The sequence below is a fragment of the Folsomia candida genome, unplaced genomic scaffold (genome assembly GCF_002217175.1).
Source record: "Folsomia candida strain VU population unplaced genomic scaffold, ASM221717v1 Fcan01_Sc023, whole genome shotgun sequence".
NCBI classification, from domain to species: domain Eukaryota; kingdom Metazoa; phylum Arthropoda; class Collembola; order Entomobryomorpha; family Isotomidae; genus Folsomia; species Folsomia candida.
Window position 1 is genome coordinate 208,373 of NW_019091215.1, and position 12,979 is coordinate 221,351.

Here is a 12,979-nt window from a genome sequence, read left to right on the forward strand (position 1 = left end):
AAACTGAATTTTTTGTCATATTCTGTGGATTTGGCTGCCAAATCTTAGAATTTGGCCAAAAATGATAAAATGAACGAAAAAACCCCGAAATATGATCGAGAATATGAATATGTCCTAAAACCCGAAAATATGATCAATATGAGAAAATATGCTTTGACCTACGTGACCTACTAGTGACCATAAACATTCTCAGAAAGTTTGGCGACTGTAGGTCAATAAACGGAAAAAGTCATTTTTCATTCATATCCGACGTATGCATATGTTTATGACGATAAAAATCGTTCACCTTCACACAAATCGCATCTCGTCCAGTATAAAATTCGTCACAGTTCTTTCACATATTATTTCATATTTCGACTCAATTTTTTCAATCGGATTGCAAAGTCACGTGCATAAAGGAGCGTAAATCAACCTCGAAATATTTTCAATGAAATGCTTTCTGCACGACCTGCAAGTTTATACCCCAAAGGCGATTAAATCTCTCCCCTTTCTTGCGTCGCTTATACACTTCACTGATTGTGGCACCAGTTTGAATCAAACATGTCTTCAAGTTTGCCTGCATATGTATACATCCCATGCTCAATTACTCCACGATTTATCCCATCCTCTTCGCACACACCTGGACCACCTTCAATTGCAAACCTGTTCGTACAAAAGATTTAGCACAGAATGCGAAAATTCTGTGGAAGAGTGTATGCATGTCGCCAATTTCGTTGTGCAGTCTGCTCACACCAACATATGGTCGGCAAAGAAGGTAACTTTCTACTTACCAGGACATACATATAATTACGCATAAAATGTGATCAATTCTGCTCTGGCCTGGATGAGACTGGAGTTATCTGCTTAACGCATAAATTATGTAAGTGGAACGTTATCAAAGTTTCGTAAAAGTGAAATAATTACATTACAAAAAGTTTGTCCTCGTCGCAATTTGTGTCCTAAGAAATTTAGAAAGTTATCATCTCGGGAAATTGCTTCGGACATATTACGTATATAAAATCGGAAAATCCCATTCACTCAAAGTATAAAAATGTGCATAAAATTGGACAGTTTATTGTAAAGGTACGTAAAAAATTTTGGGGTACAAACCGACCAGTATTTTATTTTGTAATATATCTAAACACAGGGCGATTTATGGTGCAAACATTAGAAGAAGAGTACAATTTTTGAACACGTGTGAACAATGATCCCTCCTCAGTGACCTGGGAGGGCGATGGAGTGATGTAAAATTCACGGATAATTGAGCCTCACCTGTAAAGTGAGAAATGGATCGTAATTTGACGTTCATCTGCGCTCGAGAGAGGTCACTGAGGAGGGATCATGGTTCACAAGTTTTCAAAATGGTACTCTTCTTTTAATTTTCACACCATAAACGTCCTGCTACAAGGGGAAATTTCCCAATGAGAAAAATTCGCGAATCCACATTATCCCAGATTTACCCACCAACCTTGCAGGATTTTTATTGCGCAAAATCTTTTCGCAAATACATCCTTAACTTTGCAGATTGTAGAATCCCTGGGAAACACTGTCCAAACATATTTTATGAACGAGTTTGTGTCTAAATGGCATCTTTTTTGTATAACAGGTAAATATGACAGTCAAATCTTCGCCAAATTCTTCCCTTCGGCCGCCTTTAGGGTTCGAGACGGGTAAATTTATCCCCCTCCCCAAACAGAATCTGGCTTACAATTTGGAAACTGCACTACGAAGTGAGTCTCCTCCTATTTTTTCATATTTACTAACATATTTTTCTTAGTGAGGCAAATAAATAACAACAAAAATTACTAAGTATGCAGTTACTATCGTTAAAAAAAGTGAAATTTTACGATATCTCAGCCATTTCTCAACCGATTTGGATAAAATTTTGCACAGATCATTTTGAGCCAGTTAAAAAAAGTTTATCGATTCGATTTAGCGAATTTTTGATTTTTACCCGAGTTATTATCCAAAATGTACCGTTAGAAACACATTTATATTTATGTCAGCAAGAAAGCAATTGCACAAATTTTAGAGTAAATTTTTGTGCAAATTTAAAGGGTAGGACGCTCAAAATCGGTTCATTACTGACGAAATTTTTCCTATGAGAGGTGCAAAAAACTGGATGAATAAAATAGAAACACCATTGACAACAAAACATCCAAAAAACTATTACATAATTACAAGTACTAAATAAACAAAGTCCCAAAAAGAGGAAATGTTTGTTAGGCAAATGCTCTTCCGGAAAAGTTATTTAATATCTGCAGTTTCACCAAGCCTCACTAAGATTCCCATCTTTTAGGGACCGTTGCTTGTACCAATATGAGTCGCCTTTCGAAATTTCAGAAATCATGTCTGCAAATCACTTTAAATTTTTTGAGCTTCGAAAATATGTTAAATGGCTTTCGGAAATTTTAAAATCGGAAATTTTAAAATATATTTTTGTCTCTGAAATTCAACATTTTAGAAACTTTGCAATCAGTTTAGATACATAATAAGAAATCCGTGTAGCTAATGGAGATTTAGGGGACTTTTCTATTGCACAATTTTCCATGGTAGCGTGACATTTTAACCACCCTGTACACAAAAGATAGTATATTTATTTGAGCATGTTTTAATTTTTAGGTTTTGATTTCAAAATATCATCCAAATCACTACCAGGACAATCAAGATCTTAGATAATTTCGTGAGCGAAGGATTATAATGAAACGTTCGGATCATCATAATCAAGGTACCAATGTAATTATGTTTAACTTGTGCAAATGTGAGGAACAATCATTAACATCGGAGAATTCCACGGAAATAGTAGAAATTGGATTTGGCTAAAATTTGCATAGTTTGTGGAGCTAATTTTTTTGAAAGGGTCAGAAAGTTGCAAAAACCAAAAACTGGGCATCGGACTTCTCGATGATAGAAAAAATGTATCGAGATGCTGCAAGCACTAAAACATTCAATTTTTTTCTTTATAACCCGAATCGATTATTTGTTAAATTCTAAAAACAGAAGCAGAAAAATTGCCTCACAAAAATCATCAATGAAAACAAAGCCGAAATATATTCTGCATTTTTTTTATACTAAAGTAGGTACATATTTATTAATCGGAAATCATAGATATTTTCAAAATCGCCTCACATGCGGTTCGCAAACTGAATCCCAAAGAAGATAGGCGTACTCACGTCAATCTTTCACAAAAAGAGCGCAACCACATAACTGTTTTGCAGAGTTTCGCGAAATATTTTCCTGATGGGTCTTATCGCACATTTACCCACCAGGTTTTTACTTGGCAAAGTTATTTCGAAAATTCATCATGATCCATACACTGCAGAACTCTGTGGGGACAATAGCGAAGCATGAATGTGCATGCATACATATATATGACTAATTTTGTTGTAATAGGTGTTTTGCTAAATTTTGGAAATCATATTTACAAATCACCTCAGAACATAAATATTGAGTCCATCGCAAAATTTACTAAATTATTTGCAACGCGAAATAACAAGCTCTTGTGACCACGCCAATAAAAATGTTTTGATTTTTTTATTATTTAGGTCTCAATAATTGGCGATCCGACTACTTTTAAACCAATAGACCCACCAACATATAATTCTGCCTGCCATCACAACCGCAACCCAGCGAAATATGGAGGAACGTTCTGCAATTATGTACATAGTTAAGATAATTTTGAAAATATTATTTATAGTTAAATTTAAATGTAGTGCGTACATATTTTTAAGAGCGCATTATTTTGCATATTCTCCATCCTAGTAATGCATTTACATCGATCGGCAAGTCAGAAATGAAAGTATGGCTTTATAAAGTACTAATTATTCTTTCATTTTTATTGATTGCATCAGGGAACCAAGTAAGGTATTATTCGCACAGGGAAATTTGTGGTCTGATTATGCAGATTTATTAATCAGATTTCCAAATTTTCACTGTATTCCAATCGATTTCATCTTAAAGATGACTAGTTCTTTAACACGTATTGTGCCTGATGCCAGAAAGCATTGGTCAAACTCGTGCTGCAAAGGTGTCAGTTATGCAGAAATATGTCTTCGATTATGGGAAAATAATATGTCACATTTTGATTGATTCATTGATTTCTTCTCTTCTGTACATACATTTGTGTATATAAATTTGAATCATATTTTCATACAAAGTCTTAACCAACCAGATAGAGACTACGATACCAAAAACGTAGTACAATGCGTAAAATTATGGTAAAAATTTACGTACAATTAATAGAAACTTTTGGCTCACCAGAAATGCAGACAATTATGTGATAAAAGTCATGGACTTATTTGATCTATACATACATGAAGCGACGGTTACACACTTTCGAAATGTGTAGCATGGACGTGATTGACACATTTGTTCTATACACAGCACTATCCATCTTATTCTTTACTCTAACCGTATTAGCGTCACCTCCCAAAATCATCTTCAACTGATCAGTGCTCGAACTTTCATAATTAGGCTCATTCCATAATATTATTCGCTTATTTGTTGCTTCCATAAATGCAAACTGATTAAATCTATTGGGATTCCCAAGTTGTCCTCTGTTCCAGTAATAATCCATCACGGCATCTATGAAAAAATTTTTTCCCGCTGAAGGCGGACTATAAATTAAGAACGTGTTCAACTTCGGAATTTTTCTTTCACAGACATTAAATAAATTCCTCACAAAATCTATACAAAGTTCGTAATCATCATCAAACTGATAACGGAGTAAATTTAATAATATGTCTTTGCTCTCTTCACGTTCATAATAACAGTCCTGGAAATCCATGTGACCGCAATGAAACTGGGGCTTACAGATACTTTGAGAATAAAAAAAATTAAAATCAAAAATTGACCAACTACAAACTAACGATTGTCACGCATCTATTAACGACTTAACCATTTTATCATCATCTCTCATTAACATAAGTACCGGGTCCTCCAACCATCCTCTGGTTCGTACAATATTTATCATAGGGCACGTTGGCCTACTTCTCATGAGGACTTCCATCTTTTGATGGAGTTCATCTTCCCTTCGTTTTGAATTCCGGACTGCACGGCGAGCTCTCCGACCCGATCCAGTAGCTGATGTACCTCCCCCCCCTGTGGGAAGGTCCACTCGATTCGCCGGATCGCATGCTTCCAGTGGTCCGATGGTGCCTTCCCCGAAAGGTCGTCCCGCTTGTACAATTTGAGGTCCATCTTGAAGTATTCGTACGGCTCCTCCCACTATGAGATTGGCATTACTTATAGTTGTCCAACATACAATACCCAATGCCAACCTACCTTTTGCGAATGTGAGGACTCGCCCACCTGTGCTGAAATAGAGCAGGACATTGTACCAGTCTCGGCTTGAAAATCGGCTGACTGCAGGGCGCACTTGAGGGCTTCTTCGAAGGCATTCAGCCGCTTCCGTCCCCTGGTAGAATTTGCAGCGGCAGGACCCGTTGCTGTAGTTACAGGTGTGGACGACATGAACGTGGTCACCGTGGAGGGATACGAGGAGGACATCACCACGGTATTCTCTAACTTGTCGAAGTATAATTCGGCATAAGCGAGCAGCATGTTCAGCATCCCTGGCCGCAATGACATCGGACATATAACGTTGTCCAGGGCGAGCAGTTGTGCGGCCAATTGCTCGGAGGATGTGTCAATTTAGTGCTTCCAGCTTTGAGGATCACTGGTCCTTGGGTGGTTTCCTACAGAATCGAGCGCATTCCAAATACCTTTTCTGTTAAATTTATATTTCTCGGAAAAATGGATTTGCTTATCGATACATATCTTCGTCCAGAGTCTTTACAGTTATCGTAGAACTGCGGTATGGGTAATCAAGGTTTCTGAACAATCTTGACCATAAGTATACGATGAAGCTAGTCTGGTTAAAATCCCAAAACCGATACCAAGAGGTGGCTGAGGTAGTTTATTGAAGCAAGTTGAGAATTTCCAAGAAGGTTTTCTTAGCAGAATTTCAGAATTATTGGATATGATAGTGTTCAGAGGTAATGGTGGTAAGGCAAATGACAGCGATAGGAGGAGTGGGTGATTAGCCGTGGGTACCAATGAAATGAACTTCTCGAGGGGGTTCAATTTGCCGACTCCAAATTTTGAGTGATTTTGACTAATGCCACAAGTTCCTGTGTGCTTTCGTCATACCAATTTTTGTGTTACAAAGTATGTAGGTGAACTTCATTAAACGTTACATTTATACAGGAATCGACCAGCGAGTCCTCTTTTCTGAGGCAGAAAGAGAACATTACGTTCTGCCTTCTTCATATATTCGTCTTAAACTTCAGACTCTGAAGTTTAAGACTATCTACTGCCTCGATTTTACTTATGATAGGAAGGTTAGCATCTCTTGACAATATGCAAATTAATGCAAGAATATCCGCCGGGACAATAAAACGCAGTGGGAATAATAAGTGAGCAGACGCAAGTGCGAATTTCAAGTTCCAAGTGCGAATTCGTATAGATAAAAAATTTTATTATAATCTCGAATGCTCCCATCTCTCAGAACGGTTGTAACGAGTTCCGAATCAAGACACTTCAGCTTGGATAACAGCTCGAAAACCGTTTCCGGCAACATTCCAGGAAGGTAGACCTTTTCAATTTCTCCAGGGCGTCAACTTAAAACCGTATTAATCCACACAAGTACAACAACACCTATGATATGGCAGGCGGCCCTCTAAGCACTAGGTATAATTGATAATTTGGGTGATAGCAGAAAATAAAGACATGGCTATTCAAACTTTAAATATAAATGATGCAGCACAGCAATTGTGGAGTATTGAAATAGGATCCACCTCGTCGTAAACTTCTTCTATATTTGCAGAAAAATCTGCCAGCTTGAAGGCAGATAGGTTCCTATTGGTAGAATCAGCATCTCCACACAGTCTGAGCGTGAGTTTTTTCTAGAAGAAAACAAAAAACATTGCTTTCTCTAGGTGTTAGAACAGCCGGGCCTGTGTAACAATAAGTGCGCATTATTATTCCCAATATGTCGTTGCAGCATTATTTCCAATACAGAATTCTGTAATTAATAAAATTTCAAATGCCGGTCTCTACGTATGAGTATCTACTCCCCACAAACCTCATCTTCACGCTACAACTTTCTCTGAAGTAATGTAAACTTCGAAAGTCTTGTAGCAGGTTACTTTTAAATTTCGCAATTGTAACTGCGAAATACGAGCGAAATTGCACTTACTCCAATTGAATTAGCCACCCTTTGGAAGTCACGAATATTTGTACACGGCCTACCCTCCCACTGATCACCGGACGCAAAAATGGGATTACAATGGCAATTATCTCATAAACAATGACAATTAAGAACAGACTCACCTAGGTTCCATAGAAGTTCGATCAGGTTATCTTCAGCGCTGCAAGTTCCGTTGCTTGGCTTTATCTGTGGAAATGGTATGGTTGGTAGGCCGATGGCGAAGGTCAATAAAGGAATGAATTAATTTAGTGATATGAACGCTTACTTGACGATAAGTGGGTACCTATTAGAGGGATTATTTGTATGAATACTGTATAATTGATACTATATAATGCTGCATAATGCATTATATAAAACATTGTTTTTCACGATCGAATGATTTTTAGTGATAAAATCAATGGTAACTGATTTTTCATAAGTCATTTAATCGGGTCTTGGACGTCTGTTACAATCAACTCTTAAATTTCGGTTAGATTTCCAGCCAAACATGGCTTCCAATACTTTCCCCATATTTGAGTTGTTTTGGGCTCCGCAATATGTATGTTCTTCGATGTCAGTCTTATTTCATTGCTCTTCATAGAACGTACATTTTGGGAATGACATTATTCTGAATGACTAAATATGAAATCAATCAATCAATCAACTTCATGACATTTTGACCTCTGCATCAAGCTCTTGTATCGAAAGATTCAAATCGTAAATTTTAGAAGTATACAATCTAAACGAAGATATGTATTCATGTACATATTAGTCATTAACTTCTAAAAATAATGCTATACACATTCTTCGTTTAGCAGTAAATTGTTTCAGAGTTATATATACATTACGTAAACTATCTGTTTATAGTGCCGTCCTTCGTATAATTTAATGAATACAATTGTATTAAAATCCAATAATAATTTATCTTTTAAAAAATGTATTGTCTAGGTTAAACGACGGACGATAATTTTTAAACTTGTACCCAGTTATTACGCATCTAAATTATGACATGTATGTATGTACATACTTATTTAGATAAGTTTTAATAAATAAAATACATATCCAATTAAATAATTATCTCCCTATTAATAAATAATCTACGCGTTTGTGGATACAAATTTTTGACAAGGCGTGTCTATAAATGATTCACCTCTATTTAATTAATTGGATAAGGAAGAGTCATAATTTGCTTTCTCTGTTTAACAATGACAATGGTAACGCAATTAATTAATGAATTATTTATGTATGGTAAGTCATATGCAAAATGTGCATGAATTTGCCAACTACAATTCTGTAATAGGCAAAACTTATACATAAATTTACATAAATATGGTAATATGCAGATATGTGTACATTTTTGGGCAAATTTGGTAACACTAAAATTGTATCATTACAGAGCAATTTTTAACACGTTTTGATCCGGGCATGAATAAATATAGTCTAAAAAATCCGGTAGCAAAGCTACTCCTAAACTTTAATTACTATAGTGTATCTAACCCCATGATGAGAACTTATTACCGAACTGATAATAAATACATCCATAAGTTCAGGCAGGGATTAAAAAAAACTTCCAGAGGAAGACTCAAATTTACTACCATGGCGGTAGAGCATTCAAGTAGACCTTGTAGTGGGTGTTATCAAATTATTTAGTGCGAATGTAATTACACTGTAAATAATCTGGTAATAAACATTACCGAAAAGCACGACTATATGACTCTACCAAAGTGGTAATGATAAGTTTTACCATGTGGTAGTGGCTTGGTAACAAAGTTTTACCATCATGGTGACCAATTTTTACTACCTGGTAAAATATTATTACCAAATTTATTACCGAGAAATCATTACCTGCGTGACTTTACCGGATTATTAAGAGTGTACATATTGGAAAAATTCATAACTATGGATGTGCTTAAGGTTTGTAAATTTACACAGTCTTGACGCTAATCAATTTATCGTAAAATGTTTCGAAAATTGTAGATATTTAACCTCAAAGTGCTAAAAATCAATGCATATTTACCAAATTTTGTTACCGAACCAAGAACATTAACACGTTTATTAAAAGTTCCTAGGTCAAACTTCCTTTCAAATGTGTTTAAAAGCCATAACAAGTTTGGAAACTTACAAATCTTACGCAGTGACGAATGGTATAAACATTGACGTGAGTTCCCCCATTTATTGTCAGGACAAAAAAATGGTCCACCCTTATTATTAAAACATCGTCCTTCATCTTAAGCGAAGATTAATCTTTCCAACAAACATACATAACTAAATCTCGCTTACATACGTAAATAATTTCCTTTGCAGCTGCAGCTTACACATTTCTCATACTTAAATATTCTTGCCACGCATTATTTTTTAATCAGTACCGAGCCGAGGTCCCTGCATGATGGATGCCTACAAAAGATCGGGGCAAATCAGATCATTGTTCTCACCTAATTTGCTTTAAGCATAACAAGACAGTGTAAACTCTCTACAAAATTTTCCAGTGACATTCTTTCAGCACGTAGCTCAAGTTTTTACGATCAAGGAGAATACGTAACTCTCCACATTTCTTTTCTTTTGTCGTTTAATGGGAACGTAAATATACTACGTCATCATTTTAGTGGGTGGGTGCAAACGGTATTCTTATCTTTTCCATGGGAAAAGTTCCTACTCCTTAATGTTAACGTTGGATGAGGGGGTGGATCGTAAAATCGAGAGTTTTTGATGACGATATATATGGATGGTCCCTTTCATATCTGGAAATACAGACATGCAAGTCATTGACAGTGTTGGACCGTGCAGAAAGCAAGGGGTCGAAACACCAGGACATGAAAATGCAGGATTGAATGTTTATAGCGTGAATTAAGAATTAATCACATCCTTTCCGCACCGTCCTAAGCCTTTACTTGAATATTAAACCTGTCATATTGCATTGCATTTAGCACATAGAATAAAGCCTGTGGTAGAGTCTAACCAATTTCTAGGTGTGTTTTCCTCATACATCTGGTTACTAAATAAATAAGCTTGATAGACTGAGTTTCTATTTAAATATGTACGAGTACAATATTTTAGACACTTTAAAATGTAAATTTATTAAGTATAATGTGATAAATTGCAGTTTTAATATTTTCATAGGGACAAAATGAGGTTCAATTCGGGTAAGATTTCCTAAACCACAAGTTGCCTACATCGTTATCGAAATTTTGTTTAATTAAAATAATTAAATATAAGTTTTTCCTCATTGTGATTAATTAATTTAGACATTTCTCATCTTTGGACCAATTCACAAGTGGAAATATGTAGCTCCCTAAACACATCCGAAAATATTAAACCCGTCAATTCCAACTGAATATGGAATTTAGACATGCCGGACTAAAATTATAAGCTGACGGTACCTAAAAATTTGGGGGAGATGTATAATGTGTACATGAATTAGCATTTTATTCGATTCCATAATAGGAATGAATTGCAGATTTATGTATGTATTTTGCTTTACATGTTTTGACTTTTGACATCAAAATCCAACCTAAATTTTAACTTGGCCATTCAACACTTTCATTCTTTCGCGAGCGAATGATTACAAAAACATCATGACCAAAGTACATACATAAATTTTCAAACAAAAGTGTAGACATTAATTGTATTTATGTACAGTCTAAGAAATCCGGTGATAAGCGGTTCTCGTGAGCAAGGTTTTTGCTGTGTTGGTGGTGGTGTACTTACTTCCATGTGATAATAAAGCTGTCACCGAGCTGTGGTGTATGATTAGCATTCCGGTAGAGTCACGTACATATGATCACTGACCGGTGAAAAAATTTGGTTTAGTGTATATATGTATTGAGAGGTAGCATATCTCGCAAATTGTGAAAATTGTGCCAAATTTTGTAAATTTTGAAAACTACTCCTTTTTTATTTCACAATTTTACCCAGCCTTAGGGCATGTTTTTTTGTTCTTTCAAATTATATATCAAAGGTATCACCACCAAGCTAGATGACAGAAATTCATGGAAACGTTTAGTCAAAATGCATTTTCGAAATGTGTAGTTGTGTATAAATATTTTTTCGAAAATGATTTTCAAGACAGTTTTCATAATAACCAACTTTGCTAAATTTGCGAAATCATATTTATCAGTGATTCACCTCACCATACGAATAAATTTATTAACCTCCGTAACTTTGACAAATTAGTGGCGATGGAAAATATACGACGTGAGTACCCCAATAAAACACATTTTTGTTTCTTTATTAGGTTTGAACCAGTGGCGTCCAGACACTTTTCTGAAGAACAGGACATGCCCTTCAAGAACCACCCAACAAAAAATGGAGGAACATTCCCAAATTAGCTAAGCTACATAACTTTTAAAATATAATTTTAGCTAAACTTATTTAGATGAAGTATTTTTATGGTCACAATCGCTTGCATAAGTAGTCATGTTCGTAATAATTCTAATTGACAATTTCAATTTGACATTCTTTTTTAAATTCTGAAGGACGCTTAATAGAAATTTTTAGATTTCGTTGTTTGACTACTATAATTTGATTTTTTAATGATTTGGCTGGAACTAAAAATGATTATAGACCGTTTCAAAATAATGTAACTCAAAAAATCACAAAAATCAAATTTTGAAAAATTTCTGGACCCAGTCCCCTTTAACATGTGTCACATGGGTACTGTAACGAATATTGTTGAATTATAATGGGAAGAGAGGATGATGTGAAATTGATATGTTCCCTCTTATATGTACTTATGTCCCTATTCGCGACCTAATTCTAACTTCCTGGAGGAAAGTTATCCCGACTTTTCGGTGAAGAGCAGTTAAATGATAACGGCAACACAAAGGGGGGCTCTCTTAAATAACTAATATTTATTTTAAAGCTGGAATATGAATTATTTTACACGCTATAAAAATAATTAAAGAAGAAGAACCCTAAAATAAAGATGTTGCTCATAAGGAGTTATTAGACTGAATAATCTTTCCTAAGAGAGAAAAAGAAGGAGGAAAAGAAAGCTGAGACGAGAGCAAGGTTGCCTCGTTCTTCCCGAGTGGGAGAAAGATCTTCCGGCTATTGCCAGATGGCAGAAGGGATAGATTTCTCCCCGGGTGGGTCGGATTGAGACCCGTATCCAGTGGTACGGGTTACACGCCACCACTAAAGGGGACCTAACGGACCATAAGGGTAGGAAAGGTTCCAACGTTTGTACAATTAATTTTAAAGAAAGGTAGATAAAAAAAACCCATAATTAATTGTGCATATTGACAACTAAACAAAAAGATGGTGATTGTATAAAGAGAAAGTCTATAACTAAACAAGATACATAACTGAATCATGTAAACAAAATGTGTACAGGTAAACAAATAAATAATGTAAAAAAATGTATATCAAATCAAAATAAATCATGTCAAAAAAAAAATCTCGTAATTAAATATTTATAAAGCTACGCGACAGGGAATTTCCTCAATCGTGCGTCGGAGCAGGCACCCATAACGCCCAGCATATTCACTAGACGACCAAAATAAAATCAGACAGAGATCCACCCAACCAACCCAAGTGCCGTGACGATGAGGGGTCACGAACTGTCTGAGGGTTTAGACTCGCGCCGTGTGTGGGCGTGGAAAAGGGGCCACAAACTGTTTGAGAGGTTAGTCTCGCGCTGTGTAGGGGGTCAAGAGGGGCATTTGACGGTGCTGGGAGGAAGGAGGATCCTGCTGCGAATTCGGGCGCAACGGACCGTACCGTGCAGGTCGTCGTGTTGAGCGGGTACTGCGGCGAATGGGCGGCTGTGCTGCCGATTCGTCCACGAGAGAGGGCATCCCGTTGTATGTCGTC

General features: G+C 36.1%; 1 long non-coding RNA gene across 2 annotated transcripts; it reads left to right on the plus strand.

Annotated features, from left to right (window-relative positions):
- Positions 1 to 356: 356 nt before the first annotated feature.
- Positions 357 to 12,436, plus strand: LOC110858971. 2 transcript variants are annotated; one of them, XR_002548789.2, is made up of 7 exons: positions 357 to 859; positions 944 to 1,062; positions 1,586 to 1,709; positions 2,602 to 2,707; positions 3,525 to 10,308; positions 10,411 to 10,541; positions 11,400 to 12,436. It is a non-coding gene; the product is annotated as an uncharacterized LOC110858971 (long non-coding RNA). The 2 variants fall into 2 exon arrangements; XR_004836894.1 differs by having other exon boundaries at positions 359 to 1,062.
- The last annotated feature ends 543 nt before the right edge of the window (positions 12,437 to 12,979 follow it).